The following is an 18,332-nucleotide window of genomic DNA, read 5'->3' as shown; positions in this document are numbered from 1 at the left end:
TTTGTTTCACATATAACACTCACAAATCAACATTTCAGAAGAAATTAAATCACTAATATCCCCAGACCATCATATAGCATCTACATAATCTTTTTCTATGTTCTTTTCCAGTCCTGGTATTTTTTACAAAATTATAATAATTTTGTTAAAGCTCATGGTGTGGTACCTGAGACATGGGAAACAGTAAATGGTAACTGATTTAAATCTCAAAACCAGCATTTCTTTAAATTATTCTAATTGTATCACCATGACAATTATCTTCATTAGCACTTTTTATAATTTTTTTATTTTTAAAATATTTTTTTATTTATTCGTGAGAGACACACAGAGAGAGAGAGGCAGACACAGGCAGAGGGAGAAGCAGGCTCCCTGCAGGGAGCCTGATACAGGACTGGATCCCAGGACCCCAGGATCACGACCTGAGCCAAAGGCAGACACTCAACCACTGAGCCACCTACCCATCATCCATGTTTTCCTTCCTGATCATTGTATAACTCACTGTATGTCCCATACATTTGATATGAGTAATATTAGGTCTTTATTATATACACATTGCATGTCTAATTATTTCTTATATCTCCCTCAAATATTATACCTTCTTCGAGAAAAGGGATGATGTCATATTTTTCTCTTGTCTTTCTAAACATGCTAGGAAAATAGAAGCTGTTTGGTAAACATTTTTCAAACTGAATTGTGAAGCATAGAGTAGTGGATAGGATAGGCTAAAGAAGACATTTTGACCCGAACTCCAGAGAAAAAGCAGCTTTTATGCTGAATTACTGCTGGCACTCAGGATTCTTCATGATGGAAGTCAGGGTTATAGATACGGGTCTAGCAGGACTTGCTCAAGTCTTGCTTTCCTTCTTCGAAACCAATAAGTGTTTCTTGGAGTTAACATCTCCAGAATGATGAGCATATAATATGGCATATCATGTAGCATACAGCACCCATCATCATCATACATTTCTGACATGGAGCGCATTCAGGGGACCAGCCCTGGTGCCATGATTGGGAAGCCTGGGATCTCCTTGCCCTAAGCCATTTGGTTATGTTACTTCGGAAGTTCCATTTGGTTAAGAGCACTTTCCACTCTTAGTTTTTGAAGGCACACTTGAAAAGAATTAAAAAACTCAAAGAGCACTGATCACTACTGATGACAACACACTCGTACTACTGAGTCATGATGCCTTACACGAAGAGGGAGGCATGCGGTTGTTGCACCTTTCACTTGTCCATCCTTCTGTACTGAGTCGTGGTTTGGGTAAGATTGTGTGCTGCCCTAACCAGACTTTTTAAATATAGTCACAAGGCAACTTTTGCATTTCAAGAAGCATAAATATTTTTTTGGTGCCAGATTAGTGTTAAGCTACATTTTCTCCTTTTACTGGCACCAAGTGTATCTGGCTTCACAAACCTCTCTAACGAATAGCATTATCTTATCAGTATATAAATGCAGAGCAAAAACAAATTTTACACATACATCGAAATTTGGCATCAAACTTTTGTGGTATTCACAGCCTAGCTTCCACAAACTACATCATTCTGGTTGAGAACTCCCGTGTTAGAGAAGGTAGCATGTTGGCTTTTTTTCCCCAACAGGCTATAGCTCATGGGTGTTCATGGATCCTACTATTTTCCAAGGATGATTGTTGGTTTTGGTATTCTTCACAATAGAAAACAGATATTAATTTCCTCTACCAAATCTATGTGAATAGCCCTCATTAAGCATGAACTTTTTGACATAAATGCTAACCAGCATACTGTTGGCCGTCTTTCCATTAATAAAGTAAATATGACCTTTAGAGGAATACATGTAGGTGTTATTAGCAACAAGGGTTAATTAATATTGAAATAAGAGACTCTGAAGCAGTTCTCTTTTTTTGAGATAGGTGAAATTTCTTCTTTTTAAAGATTTTATTTATTTAATTTAGAGAGAGAGAAAGAGCCAGAGAGCAGGTTGAGGAGCAGGGGAAAGAGGGAGAGGGAGAGAATTTCCAGCAGACTCTGTGCTGAGCGCAGAGCCCCCATGGGGCTCGATCCCACCGCCCCAAGATCACTACCTGAGCTGAGACTAAGAGTCCGATGCTCAACCAATTGAGCCACTGAGGTCGCCAATGATAGGTCACCCACACTTTTTAAGTATGATCAACTTTGCAGATGGGAATATTTTAGATTAGTTGCTCTCAAATTCTTTTAGGCATGAGAAGCTTTCTGGCTGAGCTTTTTTCACAGAACTGAATATATAAAACAGGTAAGAGTGGGGCTTGTTCTGGTGGAGAGAAAAAGGCATAATGGAAAGTTGTAGTTCTATCATTGTCTCCGACCCCATTGGACACAGCAACCCCGGGCCTTGCCATGCGGTCTAGGGGCTCTAGGGGCTCACTGCAGAAGCCAGCATTTTTGATCCAGTCCTAAGATCTGTTACAGGATTTGATAAAAGTGCAGAGAGAAACAAAACTGATTCTCTGTGGTAATCGGAGGGAGGGAAATGTTAAGTGAGTGTGTGACCTTGAATAAATCACTTGAACAGAGATGGTATCAGTTTCAACATCTGTCAAAAAAGAAAGGCCACCCTGTTTCTAAAACTTAGCTGATCCTAAGGCTGACTTGGAGGGCTTGCTAAAAGAAGGGGGGACGGTCTCATCCCACCCTTACTCCATGCAAGAGGTCTCAGAAATCTGTTATTTCATAGTTATTCTCAAGCAATCACGTAAATTTGGGAACAAAACACAGGCTTAGATACTTTCTTTGATAAACATTCATCGCCAGCCTTTGTTGGGATCCCACTCAGCCCCACTATTTCTTCCATAACTTCTGTGATGGGGACATTTCTTTACGTTGATAAGGGTGCAGCAGCTCGGGAAGGCAGGAATGATGGCGCGATGGCAATTATATAAAAGTGTTTTTCTTCCACAAAACTCATCCCGACAACTGTCAGGAATCTTTCAGAAAGTAGCAAAGACTAGCAAAAAATTGGGGGTTCAATAAAATATTAATATCCTTTGCAGCCAAATGTGTACTGAATAATAAAACGAATATTTCTGCATCCATCCAGGCCTCCTCGGTCTGGGGCTATGGAAGCATCTTGTTAACTTCAAATATTTAAATTTCAATGTTTCCCCGCATTGTGCTTCTAAAGGACTTCCACTGAGCTCTTAACCACCCCATCCTGGAAACATCTGGGAGTCCTCAGGGATGTTTTAGACATCCTAATTTATCAGTCCGTTGGGTACATCATAGGAGGTGTCCTCATGTTCTCCCCTTCTGTTCTGGTTTCCTTGGGTGTCTTCTGCTTTTTAAGCTGAGCAAGCATGGCCACCATGGGCATGTGACATTTGTGCCAAAGGTGCTACTTCCCGAATCTTCCCAAAGGAGGAGAATGCCTTCTCTCTCACTCACTGGTGCGCTTTGTCACTTGGCACCTGAGTAGTGCTGTGAGAACCCCCTTGCCACAGTTGTCCCCTCAATATCTGCCTGTGGTCCCTTCTTTCCCCTGACTTCCATACCAGCTCACAGGACTGTGTGTGGGAGAAATACCATTTTCCTATCACCCACCGTTCATGTCCAGGGATCTGTTCCCAACCCTCCTTCCTCCCTCAGCCCCAAACAAAAGTCCTCAGACACCTAACTCCTACAAATCTACTCTTCTCAGCCCTGTCCCTTTTGCCAGACATGAGTCAACGTATTTGAATCTTAATTTGGGCTCGAGGTGGGAGAGCCACTCTATATAGCTATGGAGATTGATAACTGATTTAAAAGACCCAGTCCCAGAGAGTACCAATGAATGAATTAATAGACCCCGAGGGAGGTGGCCAGGGGCTTTTTCAGAGACTCTGTGCTTTTCAACATTTATATTATGGAATTAGTTCGAGGACAGAGCTGTCAAGCTAATCACACTTGCAGATGGCACAAAGCTGGGAGGGACAGAAAATACAGTGGATGGAAAAATCAGAATTGAAAAGATACTTTGAGATTGGAAGGCTGGTTTTTACTCACGTAGGCCCTAAAATTGTCCTGCACAATTAGAATCTATGGTGGTGATGTTTACATTTATTTTACCATACAATACTTCCATGAAATAAAATCTTACAAGAATTCTTATATGTAAGGTAAAATCTGTTCTGGTTGAAGTGGGAGTGGAAGTTCTTGCCACCTCTCTCCAGAGCCTCTGTGATTTGGTAAAACACTGCTTGAAAACGCTTAGACCCTGGGGTGGTGGGGAGAGTGTGGGGAGAAAGGGATGGGAGGATGGAACGTGACTAAGCAGCAGCAAATGTGAAAGAAACTTGATTGGTTTTAGATCAAGGTGGACTCAATATAAGCCAATAGCGTGATGTGGTTGTTCGCTCGAATATGGGGGGTTAACAGGCTCAGAGAGGCAAGACAGGGAACGGGTCTCTGCTGGACAAACCGTACAGGAAGGCTATGTTTTCACACCATTGTGATCAACTAGAAGGTGTAATTTTGCATCATGCTTTTTAATTCTTTTATTTTATTTTATTTTATTTATTACTTATTTATTTTTATTTTTTTGCATCGTGCTTTTTCAGAAACATTTTGTCATTGTTGGAAGCTTAGACAGGGATGCCACGTATGGCTACACAGGTTGTGGACTATACAAGTCCAAGGACAGTATTTTCAGAGACTATAATGATAATAAAAGGCTGTTCTTCATTTTTTTCTCATATTTTTCCTTTACATTGCCTGTCATTCGGAGCTCTAAGATGGCTTCCTTTACAAAGATCAGACATATACCAATGGGTATGGCTGGAAAACGATATGAATTTTTTTAAAAGGAGGATTTTTGTTCCTCTGGGATTTAAAGAATTATAGTAACACCAGGGTATGTTGTTTTCTCACTGGGCTGTGGGATAAGAGTAGCTGAGTCAATAAAAATACTCCACACATGATCTTAGCCAAAAGGCCGAGAAGTAATATCAGAAAGGGAGACAGAACATGAGAGACTCCTAACTCTGGGAAACGAACTAGGGGTGGGGGAAGGGGAGGTGGGCGGGGGGTGGGGGTGACTGGGTTGGGTGACAGGCACTGAGGTGGGCACTTGACGGGATGAGCACTGGGTGTTATTCTATATGTTGGCAAATTGAACACCAATAAAAAATAAATTTATTAAAAAAAATACTCCACACAATTAAGTTTCCTAGTATTCTTTCTACAATCCACAAGGGAGATGGATTGTGTGTCTGTCTGTCTCTCCTAAAACACCAGAGTGGCTTCAGGTTTACCATTAACTTAGCCCTGGCCTCCTTTAACAGTTCCCTCATCTTAAAAAGAAGTGATCTGAATGGGATGATCTCTCGATGTTCCTTTTGACTTTAATGCTTCACAATCCTATTATAGCTTCCAGTCATCGAAAAACATGTCCTTCAGAGATGGAGGTGATAATATGCGGTGCCTTATGCTACAGTTCAATCTATCCATTCCATGTTGGACTCATGCGATTTCCTTGTGGAGATTCTAAAACAACAGTTCTCAAAGTATGGTGCTAGGTTCCCAAAGGGGTCTCAGCGCTTCCACAAAGTCATCATTATTTGCATAATAATACAAGATGTGACTTGCCAACCTCACTCTTATTCTCTCATGAGTGTAGAGAGTACGAGAAGTTCATGGTCATGCTTCCAGATTCCATATTGCCGCTAACCTTGAAGAAACTACCATTGTCAAGGTTTGGTATTGTCAGGCTATTCACAACGATCTGAAAGGTAGTTAAAATATTCCTCTTTTTTCCAATTACATACCCTAATGATGCTGAATTTTCTTCATATACTGTAAGCAAAACAACTCATTGTTACAGATTGAAAACAGAAGCAGTTATGAGAATCCATTTAATTTATAATAAAGTAAATATTGATGTAAATAACCTGCAAAAACCAAAGTTCTTTGGGGTCCTCAGCAAATATTAAGAGTCTAAGAGTGAGGGCCACCTGGGTGGCTCAGTCGGTTGTGTCTCACTTCAGCTCAGGTCATGATTTCAGGGTCCTGAGATGGAGCCCTGAGTCGAGCCCTGCATTGGGCTACACACTCAGTGGGGAGTCTGCTTGTCCCTCTGCCCCTCCCTCCCTCCACTTATACTCTCTCTCCCAAATAAATAAATAAATAAAGTCTAAGGGTAAGACCTAAAGTTTGAGAACAGATGTTCTAAAAGGTTATTAAAATAGCGAAATTTCCTTCTCACGCAAGGTAATTGCTGTTGTTTCCCTCTTGAAATTTCTGCTCTTCCGTCCTCCTTTGGTTACATGAAGGCGCACCAGGAATTTGAAAAGTGATCATCCTCTAATACCTGTAGTACTCTTTGAGTTCTTACATTTTGATTTTGGAAGTTATGGCATGATTTCCTTTCATGGAACTATTTGTCTGAGTTTTGTTTCAGTGAAGGGCATTCTTCAGGAAATCTGTATAAGAACAAAATGGTAGGATAATTATTAGATCTCCAGGGAGTAGAAATGAAATGTAGGGATGAAGGAGAGGTTTGGAGACTGAGACGAGGGTGGCAAGCAATACCAGAGATCCAAGATTTGAGAAAAGAGGTAACACCCACCACCCTTTTGTATTCCATCAAGGGTGTAGGGAGAACAGGTGTCATGGTCACTGAGGCAGGGAGACACTCATAGAAAAGGAGGATGACGTTTTTGTCTGAATAACCCTACCCCGTGGTGTTTCTACTCTTGAGAAAGAGTCAGGATGTGCCCGGATCACTGCGTGATCTGTATCGGCAGAGCACAATGGGCATGAAATGAGGGCCCAGTTTGTGATGGTTGTTGCAGAGTCTGGAAGCTGTGAGTGCTGAATGCCCCCCAAATTTGTGCATCTACTTGGAAATGCCTCATTACTTCTTTCCCTCTCTCTTAAAAATAATTCTTTTTAAAAACGTTTACATTTTATTTAAATCCAACGTGCCAATATGTAGTATAACACCCAGTGCTCATCTCATCATGTGCCCTCCTTAATGCCCGTCACCCAGTTACCCTATCCCCGCACCCACCTCCCCTTCTGCAATCTTTTGTTTGTTTCCCAGAGTAAGGAGTCTTTTTGGTTTGTCTTTATTTTTTTTTATATTTATTTATTTATTTTTGGTTTGTCTTTAAAAATAATTCTTCGCTTAGATATTCACAATGCAGAAATCAGAGAAAGGAAAAGGATGGAAGAACTGAGTATACAAAAAACTTGAATTTTTGTACTTTCATGTAACTTTATTTTCATGAAACTTCTTAATGATTTTTCATATGATTTCTGGCCTACTGATTTCCTGATCTCCTTCCTTCCTTCCTTCCTTCCTTCCTTCCTTCCTTCCTTCCTTCCTTCCTTCCTTCCTTCCTTCCTTCCTTCCTTCCTTCCTTCTCTCCTTCCTTCCCTTCCCTTTATTCATTCTTTCTAACTTTTCCAGGGCCATATTCCTGTTTTTGTCTCAGAATGAGGATACGTATCACCTAGGTGAGGCCGATGGAGGCCAGTTTCAACCCCTGCTGGAATACAGGCAGCATGAGAAAGGACGTGGTGGCTTTTATCAATGCCACAGGCATAACTCTGGCCCTTTCATTCCCAATCAGGTCACCAGTAATGAGATCCTGGAACCTTTCCCCAGGGTCAGCCCCTGATGTCAAAGTCTAGCTCACTGCAATTTTGGCTCATCAGATGGAATATATGAAGAGGGGAGGTGACAGCCAAAATCCTAAGTGAATGTTGGAATAGTCAGACGAGGGCTGCCTTCAAGCAAGGTTAGTATGATATACAAGCACATGTAATGTGGTCTGGCTATGGTTATTTTCATACATGAATGTTCAAGAAACTAAGTTTAAACTATTTACGGAAGAGAATTCTTTCATCACTTATCATTCACTCACTCATTCACTCATCCATCCACTTTAGCTAATACTCTAAGTTCTCTTGTTCCATCTTTTCCTCACATTTGAGCGACAAACATTCAGCCTTGGTTGAGCCTCCCTATGCATTTTTTTTTCTTCACGACCACAATAAAAGAGCTGAGCTCTGCAGGAGAGATTTGCACAGTAGGTCAGATAGATTTTGTGATAAATTCACAACGGAGACCTCAATATTTCCTGGTAGGCCAAGTATTCCTCTGATGCACGAGTCTCTTACCCTCTGCAACAATTCAGATCTACTCCACTCTTGTCAAACCTCTGACATCATCTCCTCCATGACACCACCCAGCTGCACATCTCACTCTTTGTAGGAGGATGACCTGGTTTATTTCTTAGGAAATATAAACTATCAGACAGGACTACATCAACTCACACTAAACCATACAGACCTCGCCGCATCAGGATGCCAGCTCTCTTCTCTCCTGTCACAGCCTAGGAGGCTTATGTAACCTATATACAGTTCTTCCATATATGGGTCCTTCTTCTCTGTGTTTTCAGGGTCATATGAAGCAATTTATTCCTCTTCTTTCTCATTTGTCACCCAGTCTCATTGTTTTTTTGTTTGTTTGTTTTTTTTTTAATTTTAGGGACTGGCACCACCATTTACCCATTATGCAAGCCAGAAACCCTAGAGCAATCCACAACACTTAGCTTTCTTCATCTCTCATATCCAACCCATCATCACATTCTATCAATTTTTACCCCCAAATTTTTTTCAAATCCATCTCCACCATTGCCACCTCTGTGGTCTAAGCTTATGTGTTTCCTTTCTTGGATGACAGCGAAAATTCTTAACTGGTTCCTCCACAGCTACTCGTACTTCCTTCAATTCATGTCCCATACTGTGCGATCTGCTTGAGATAAGTCTAATCATGTCCCCATCCTCATCCCATTGGTCTTCCTGGTTTAGACTTCCTTAAATTGCTTCTTTAAAAAAAAAAAAAAAAAAAAGACTGGCTTTTAACTTGGGATGGAAGGTCCATCTTTCATCACACTCTTCCTGACTTTCTGTGCTCCGGCCACAGGGGCCACATTCCCCCCAACACAGGCCTTTGCGCACATGCTGTTCCCTCAGTCTGGAATGTGCATCAGTCGCTCTGCACCTGTTAGACACACATTCATCCTTCATTTCTAGCTTACGTGACACTTTTTCAGCAGCACAGATTAGACAAGATCAATTCTCTACTATAAGGTTTCATAGCCTCATGTGCTTTTCCTTTATACAACTTATGACAGCTGCCATTTTATATTTATTTGTGAGATTACTTAATTATGTCTGCCTTCCTAAGTAGCCTACAAACTCATGAGGGCAGGGCCATTTCTGCTCGTGCACTATATCCCTAGCAAAATACCCGGCATGTAGTAGGCACTCCATAAATATTTATTGAGTGAATGTGGATTGAATAAATAATAGTATGTTCAGGGCACTGTTTTCAATGCTCTAGGGCACTGGTTCTTAAACTTTAGCATCAGAATAACCTGAAGGCTTGTTAAAGCATAGATTGGTGGGCCTCAACTCCAGAATTTCTGATTCAGTAGGTCTTGGGTGTCACATAAGAATTTACATTTCTAACAAGTTCCAAGCTGAGGCTCATGTTGCTGGCCCAGGAAACCACAATTTGAGGACTATTGCTTTAGGGAATTAAATACACGATTGAGACCTGGTTCTCGTCTTCAAGAAGTTTACGATTTTGTCCAGGCACAAGCAGTAGATAAGAGAAACTTGAGTTAACAGAAACAAAAACAAACAACAACATAGTATTTAAAAATCGTGGGAGCTAGGAATCAAAAAGACACGCCATGGTGTATTATCTATTGTTGATTGCTCCATCAATTTTACGGCCATGGGGTGTTTATGAAAAAGAAGAACCGTTTCAGGCTGAAATGATTATGAAAATAGTTGATAGGATCTAAAATTGGCTTTGCAGGAATTTAGGAAGGGTTGAGGAGTTGAATTCTCAGGGTGGGGCAGGATGAAAAATATGTGAAAGAGGGCTGGCTAGGATTTCAGTGATGAGGAGCGGAAGTACAGCCTGTACCTGGAGGTGCAGAGAACACGCTGGAACCTAGGATCCATGGAAAGGAGGAACATACAATGAGGCAGGAAGTGGAGAGAAAGGAGAAGGCTTTGAGCCCTGAGAGCAGCCTAATATAGGAAACGGTGGGCTAGTAACGTGTGTGCGTGGAGGGCGCCAAATTATGTCTATACTGACTTTGCAGTCGCTACTGGCTGCCTCCCTGATGGGGGAACGATGGTCCTGGGGACAACCAAAGGTTCCTCCTGGAAGGCAGAGGGTGTCGTACACTACCGCATGTTCCATTCTATCCCTACAATCTCTAATATGGTGCCGATAGGGCCCCGTTGTAGGGATAAAAGTGGCAAAGTGTTTGTAATGCTTGGTTCTTAGGTGATAAAAACAGATCCTGGTACAAGTTTTCATAACCCATTAAGATTCTACTTTTTTTTTTGTGAAAGGTGCTAAAAACCTCACTATTATCTAAGGAGATTCCTCAGCGATTGTTGCATCAAACCGTTTTCAGAGATAAATTGCTAAGTACCCAGGGCTCCTGTAGGATGGGTGCTGCTCGGGACACGAGGACTCAGGTCATAGGGAAGTACGGTGCCTGGAAATGGGGCAAACGTTCACTCGTAACCACAACCGGGCGACAGGGTGTCAAGCCCGACACAGCCCGCTTGTCATTCATATCTTTAGAAACACAGCTGTTGGACTTACACATGGGGTGGGGGGAGCTCTTGGCTTTAGAACAGGTCACTTTGAACACATGGTATTTTTCTCAGTATAGTGAAAGATCAAAAAATTTGCATCATTTCCTCTGTGTAATGAACCCTCGGTAGATAGAGAATCAAACTAAATAAGGCGAGGATTCTTTTAACAAAATAGCCAGATAATTGTAGCATTTTATTTCCTATGTTCATATAGGTTACGCAGTAAACATTATGCTACGGAATTTGCCAAATGTTTTGCATTCATTCCAGTAAATTAGGCAGGAAAAAACACTTTTTTCCTCCGAAAGACCTTAAAAACTCCACTGCCCGTTCACAAGTGTGAAAGCAATATTTAAGGAAACATTTTGCCCTCTCACACATTTACTTTACAAGATAACAGTTTGCCTCCTGTGTCAATTCCCTCTGGGGACTGACAATTTTGTCCTGATTTAAAACACACTGCATGTACAACCGAGAGCATCCTTCCCTGTCGCCAGCCCCTTCTCCTTCCTAAAGCCTCCCGGTGTCCAGAGAGGGGTTCCCCGTTCCTCCCTGGTTAACACCAAGTGGTGGTGTGGGATGTTTCTGGAATCCTCATCGGGGCTGTTTTCTATCGGTTTGTTCTTCAAATTCACGTGGCAGATTTGATCAGTTGACTGAGGTCATAAAAACCAACGTGCCTTCCCTACCTAGAAATGCCACCGAGAGCCTTCCTGCAGTTGAAACTGCACAGAAATCGCTGTACTTCTATGGCCCGCGCCGTCTGTGACACCGAATTTGCCACTGCCCTCTGTCATCCTGTCTTGGATCACTTTCGCTGCTATGCTCTGTGTAAGTCTTTTCTCCTCTCTAAGATCTCAAGCTTCTTAAACCCAGGGGACAGTGTTCTTCTGTGGGCTTTGTGGGCTGCATCTTTGTGCCCGAGCCCAGCACATCTTAGCAGATGGATGGATGGAGTAAGAAAGGCCACTTGCAGATCTTGGGCCACCTGTTTACTACTAAGGAATCAAAAAAAAAAAAAGAAAAAGGAATCAGAATCAGATCATGACTAGAAGCCTGAGACTCCATTACTAGGTTGTGTTTTTGCTTTGTTTTGGCAAATGAGACGTTGCAACATACTTGAACATTGAATTGGCCCACAATGATCATATCAGGAAGGAAAAGCATAATTATATCCATCCAAAGAGAAGAGATGGTGAGAGTGACGTTTCACCGTTCTTGCTTTAAAGGCAAGACAGAGGCACCACCTCAGAGAGAGATGCACCGCAAACTAGAGTGGTATCACCTAACACAGCCCTTTATTTGCAGAACAGCTTTCCAGGGCTTACGTGTGGTGGGCACTGCTCCAGGTGCTGGGAAGCAAGCAGCGAGCAAAGACCCTGCCTTCGTGAGGCTTGTGTTCCAGCTCATTGGCTGTTATGGGGAAAGACAGCATAACCACAGACCTAAGATCTCTAGAGAAATAGTGTTGGTGCTGATGATGCTGTGGAGAGGAATACAGCAAAGGGGGAGGAGTTGGAATTTCAGAATGCTGAGCTTGCCGAGCTTGAATAAAGACCAGAAATGGGGAAAGGAAAGGGGCCACAGGGCTAACTGGGGAAAGGCAGTTCCTGGCCTGAGTGGCCGGAGTGTGCTGGAAGCACAGAAAGGAGGCCAGCCTGGCAGGAACAGGAAGCACAGAAAGGAGGCCCTCCTGTGTGGAGGGGATGCCAATCATTAGGGTCTTGAAGGGGATTCACTGGACTCTAGTTTTAACTCTGTGAGATGGGAAGCCATCGGAGGCCTCGCAGGTGAGGTGTGACGCACTATGTCTAATGTTTTAACATGATCACTTGCTCTGTTATGTTGAAAAACAACCTGAAGGGAGCTGGGAGGCTTGTCAGGAGACCACTGTGACAGACCAGTTGAGAAACGGTGGGTTTAGGCAGACTGGAGCAATGGTGGTGGCAAGAAGCAATCCGATTTGGATGCCTTTTAAAGTAAGATGAAAACAGATTTGTTGACAGATTGGCAGGGGGCCATGAAGGAAAGGAATTAAGACCGACTCAAAAAACTTTAATCTCAACAACTAGAAAAATGGAGATACCATTGGCAACGGAAAAGCTATGAGAGGAAAGGTGTGGGGTGGGGGGTTAGGACACCAGGAGCTTGGATTTAGAAGAGTTAAGTTCGAGGTACTCACTAGGTTTTCAATGGGGGTGTTGAGTAAGTGAGGATGGAAGAGATGGCGTTGTATGTGTTTGTGGGGGGGCGTGTGGCAGAGATGGGAAACATGGGAGCAGTGGGGAGGGGGAAGTTTGTTGGCGTGAATATTCTCCAGTAGGTGAGCGGGGATTGAGTGGCCCCCAGGGACATAGGCAGTTTCTTCGAAATAATAAGGAAAAGGCAGAGTCTGTAGCACAGATACAAGGGGTGAGTTGATGTGATGGTGAAATGGGGGGTCGGTTAGAATGCTCTACTGATTAGTTCTGTTTTCTCAGTGGAAAAGGAAGCAAGGTGACAAGCTGGGAGAGACAATAGGTGAGGAGGTGTTGGAGGTTTGATGAAAAGCAGCTCCGGAGCAAGGGCCAGGCCTGCCAGCTGTGGGGGGGTGGGCCCTTGAAGGTCCTGGTGGCCAATTTCACCAGAGCCCAGCCGGGCTCTGCAGCCACAGTCAGCTGAGCAGGTGCAGGCCCAGATTAGGCAGGAGCTGGAGTTTTGCCAAGGATGGAAGACGAATTCGAGGGGGCCCTGGGAGCCAAGGCCTAACCAAGGGAGCAATGATGGTGCTGGACAAGGCGAGCTGAGTGGCTACGGGGGGAAGAGTGATGACACGGAGGGGCCGGGGCCCTTGCAAAGGGGGCAGGATCCACAGATTGGGGTTCCCTAGACTCCTGAGGCATTGCTGGAGCCCTGGGCCCGGGGGAGGCGAGCTGGCCTGACGGGAGGAGGAGACCAGACAGGGAGGGCCTGCTGATGGAGACTGCGTCTCATGGCCTGAATCCCCCAAATCCAGCTTTACAGGTAAAATCCATTAACTACTATGAGTTTTATTTTATTTTTTTTTTATTTTTTTTTTACTACTATGAGTTTTAAATAAAGCGCTCCCCTGACTTCTATTTGTGACTGTTTCCACCAACAGGGGGGCAGGCAAATCAAACTGTTAGCGCATCTCTGGAAGTTCTTCATCATCAAACCATACGCCTGGAAGCATCTTCCAGACATCCCGGTTCAGATCGCCTCACTTTCTCCCAACAGATGTGGACACCTGGGAGGGGAAATGCCGCCACCGAGCTAATTCAGCCCTCTGTCTGGTCTAGAAGTCTCCAGGTTATAGTTTTCGTAAAACACTTGGATTGAATTGGAAGCCCGTGCGCTTTAATTTTATTTTTTTCCTTTAGGGGAGAGAAGAATGGGTCAAAATCAACTGTTTAGTAACCCTTAAACTGGAAGGCAGTTGCCAGTTAGAGTTTGGTGTCTCCGAAGTATCACCTGGCAGGAGGCAGAGGAAGATCTCTCATGGTAAAAGCCCTGTGAGAAGGTTCATCGTAGTGAATGGACACGAAATGTCTCATTCCTCTATATTGAAAAAAAAAACAAAACCCAAGAGGCCCTTCATGACCTTCATGTGTATTTTTGAGAATACCACAAAGTCTCATTAGGAAAACCTGTGAGCCTCACCTCTCATAAAAGATTCAAATTTCCAAAACTCAATTTTTAATTACTATATTGATAAAAAATATCCATATGATGTCAGGGGTGGGAGCTGTCTCTGCTGATTCTCTGCATGGGCCTGAACCGTGCTCAGAACCTTCTGGTTGCCGGCTTCCAGCACAATCCTCTTCTCTGGTTTTGCAGGAATCTGAGGAAGCGCAGGTTGTTAGGGGCATTCGTTATGCAGTGAACCCGTTGACGCAGGTGCTCTTGAGGGGAAGTTTGTTCTGAGGACAAACTATTATTACAAGGCCTCATTTGGGTTTTCGGGCCTTGGGCTTTTTGGCAGGTAAATGTGCTAAATCAAAAAATATGGGAAGTCAGATAGAAGGTCTTTGCTTTCTTTACTTTTTTTTTTTTTTTTTTTTTTTTCAAGCCCGGAAACAAGCACCCCAGATGTACTCACCCGGAATCCAAGTGAAGGCGAAGCAGCTTGAAGGCCTGGTGGGTGCTGCAGCCGGTGGTCATAGTCTGTGGGTTGCACGTTTCTGGTTCTGATGACAGCAAGTAGACTTTTTTAAAAATTATCTTTTAAATTTTAATATATATATTTTTATTTATTAATGAGAGACACTGGGAGAGAGAGAGGCAGGGACACAGGCCGAGGGAGAAGCAGGCTCCATGCAGGGAGCCCAACGTGAGACTCGATCCCGAGACCCTGGGGTCACGCCCTGGGCCAAAGGCAGGTGCTAAACCACTGAGCCCCCCTCCCCCCATCCCTGCAACTAGACTTTAAAAGGAAATATCTTTTCACCAAGGGGCCTACGAGTCCCAGATTCGAGAGTGAAGCAAGAACACAGACTGATTCATTTGCGGGGGCAACAGACACACCTGCTGGAATATGTTGAGAGGCTTCTGCCCGGAAACTGCGAGAAGGATGTGGCTGGGGAGAAGGAAGGAACACGCTGCGGTGCAGGTGGGGAGAAGGCAGCAGGGGTTAGGGACCTGGGAGGACCTGGGAGGACCTGGGAGAGGCAGGTGGGCGGAGCCGGAGTAGACCAGGGCACGACTCACTCAAACCTGCCCACAGGGGTGGAGGGGTGGGGGGGATTGAGAGGGGGGACTGCAAGTGGGGGACTGCAAGTGGGGGGACTGCAAGTGGGAGACTACAAGTGGGGGACTGCAAGTGGGGGACTACAAGTGGGGGACTGCAAGTGGGGGGACTGGGAGGGGGGACTGGGGGGACTGCAAGTGGGGGACTGCAAGTGGGGGACTGCAAGTGGGGGACTGGGGGGACTGGGGGGACTGCAAGTGGGGGGACGGCAAGGGGGGTGGCATGATGCGGGAACCTCTCCCGGCCCCTCTCTAGGCCTGGGTGTGTGCCTCTGCCTCTTTCCCGTACCCCCCTCCGCTGGTGGACCTGCCCCCTGCTCACCCCGCCGTCTTGGGGGGACCGTAGGCCATCCTCTGGCTCTTCTCCCGGGTGCATCACTGTGCTGCCCCCGCCGCAGAGGGGGTCTGGGTGCCTGGGGGTGGGGGGGTGGGGGGGCCCCTCGGTGCAGTGCTGGAAATCCCGGGCGGTACTAACGTGGAGTTCCTGTCTCTTTCATCTCTGATCACGGTAACGCCAATTTAGCAAATATTTATTTAAACGTGTCTGTTTCGTTAGGTTTAAAAATATATGAGGAAATCGCAGGACAAAAGATTTCCAAGAAATCTGACCGCAGGCCCATTAAGTGGCATATTTCCACGGTAGAAAATAAGCAGATAAGCAGAAGGGAAATTTGCATTTTTAGGGAAGATGTCTGACTTTGATGAGTAACCTAGAAACTGTACCGAGTGGCTGTGTGTTTCTGCATCTGTTTGGATTAGTGTAGTAACAAAGGTGTGAAACCATGTAGTCTGTTGTGAGTCAAATATTGCTCTCTGGGGGCTGTAATACTTCACACATCCTTCGTTTTAAGAGAAAAGTGGGGAGGGGAGTGTCTTTCTCTTTCCGTAAGAGGATATATGTTTGAATTTAATAGATTTTGGAAATAAAGATTTAGGGCTCACTTTTCTTTTCCCAGTTTTGCATGCCTTTTGGCTCCTGGATTTGTGTTGCTGCAAAGCTTTTCAAAACCAATGGTCCATATTTTGAGATGCCATCCTTAACCAAGAAGCAAACTGTGAAACTCCCTGTAATTCTTTGATTTAAAATACTTGGGAAGCATTTAGCTTGTGTTTGGTGGTGTTGATTTTATTACATTTTAAAAATAGAATGCTAGATTCCATTTTCACTTAAACAACTTTAAAACACCTTTTGTGGGTGACTTGTTAGAAACATCTCAGTAAGGACCAGACTGGAAAGATAAAGGATAGCCTTCCTTTTATTTTACTAGCCCAAGTTTTAGGGGCATGTAGGTTACTTTATGACATGTGTAGAGTATACCAAGACTAATCTACCTGTTGAGGCATTATTCATGTAACGTTTCCTAGTATTGGCCTGTCAGCAATAGTAAATAATATTTTATATGGGAAAATGACTATCCATATAAAAGTGGGCTTGAGATAGCATCAGTGTAGGATGGTACAAAGGATTTTCAACCCTGTTCTTTTAAAACTTGATGTATGGACTTCGGCAAGATACCTGATATTCTTCGGAAAGTCTTCTTGTTCTATGTGTGAGAAAGAGAAAGGCATCTTATGACTGTCCTTTTTAGGGTTGAAAATCATCAAACTGAGTCATTCATACTACACTTTAGTGGTTGATGTTAGAGACATGCTGTCAGAGTAGAGCTGTCTGGGAGCTAAGTGGGCTGGCCAGCTGGACAGGTTTTCTTAGGGAAACAGTTGTATGGTAGAGTTGTCCTTTCTTTCTTTCTTTCTTTCTTTCTTTCTTTCTTTCTTTCTTTCTTTCTTTCTTTCTTCTTTCTTTTTCTTTCTAAAGATTTTATTTATTTATTTGAGAGAGGGAGAGAGCGAGAGCTGCACCTGTGTGCACAAGCCAGGGGGAGGAGCAGAAGGAGAAGGAGGAGCAAACTCCCCACTGAGCAGGGAGCCCATTGCGGGGCTCTATCCCAGGGTTCTGGGATCACGACCTGAGCCAAAGGAAGATGCTTAAATGACTGAGCCACCAGGTGCCCCATGGTGGGGTTTTCCTACCCAGAGAACATTTCCTCTGGTTTGAAACCGAAGCATCCTGATTTTTGGCCAATGTCTTCATGCTCTTCAAGTCCAGCTCATGCTAACAACAGCGACAAGCATCTAATTTTATTAAAAGCAATAATTTAATTTCTATGAATATGCCCTTCTAATATCCAGGTATTTGTTTCTGCCACTCAAGGATGGCAGTTCCTGGAATTAAGGTACAAGGGAGGATGCATTAATAAATGGAATATTGCTTGGGGTTGGATTCCTTTGAATGACATTTTAATGATGTCATGGTGAATCCTGGTGAATTTTCTCTGCTGCTCTACAGGGTATACTTCTGTTGTGACTCATCTTCCAGGCACAGTGTCTCTTTTACTCCTTTCTGACTCAGAGTTGGATAAACACTGTCAAAATCTTGAATCTGGTGTTTCCATGAATTTCACATTCTATGCAGATTACAACCCTTCTGTTGGCGCATTCTGTTAGTAAATCATTGCTGTTTTTTTCCCAGGCAATCATATTTTCCTATAGCTGAGTGCCCAGTAAGATTGACTGACTTGGCGGTTCTAAACATTTCTCGACAATCTACTTTTAGACCATATTTCAAGGTGGGCTTCTTTCACAGATGGGTGATCTCATGGTAATAATCACTGCCATTTTTTCGAGGCTATAAGACATCACTAGACTCATATTATCTCTTACAGGTTTGTGGACTATGTATTATAACAGCTGTTTTAGAGGTAAGGAAACCAAAGCTAGAGGAGGTTAAATGACTTGCTGAGGGTTGCAGAGCTTGGCTTTGACTGAGTTGGGAGTCGAAACCAGTTCTGTCTGACTCAAAAAGATTTTTTTCCTTTTTTTACTGTCAGGGATAACTCCTATCTAAAGTTTTATAAGAACCCTAATCTTAATGGTAAATGCCCTTAAATCCTGATTATAGT

This window comes from Canis lupus, chromosome 7, assembly GCF_011100685.1.
Source record: "Canis lupus familiaris isolate Mischka breed German Shepherd chromosome 7, alternate assembly UU_Cfam_GSD_1.0, whole genome shotgun sequence".
Lineage (NCBI taxonomy): Eukaryota > Metazoa > Chordata > Mammalia > Carnivora > Canidae > Canis > Canis lupus.
This window is presented reverse-complemented; position numbering follows the sequence as displayed.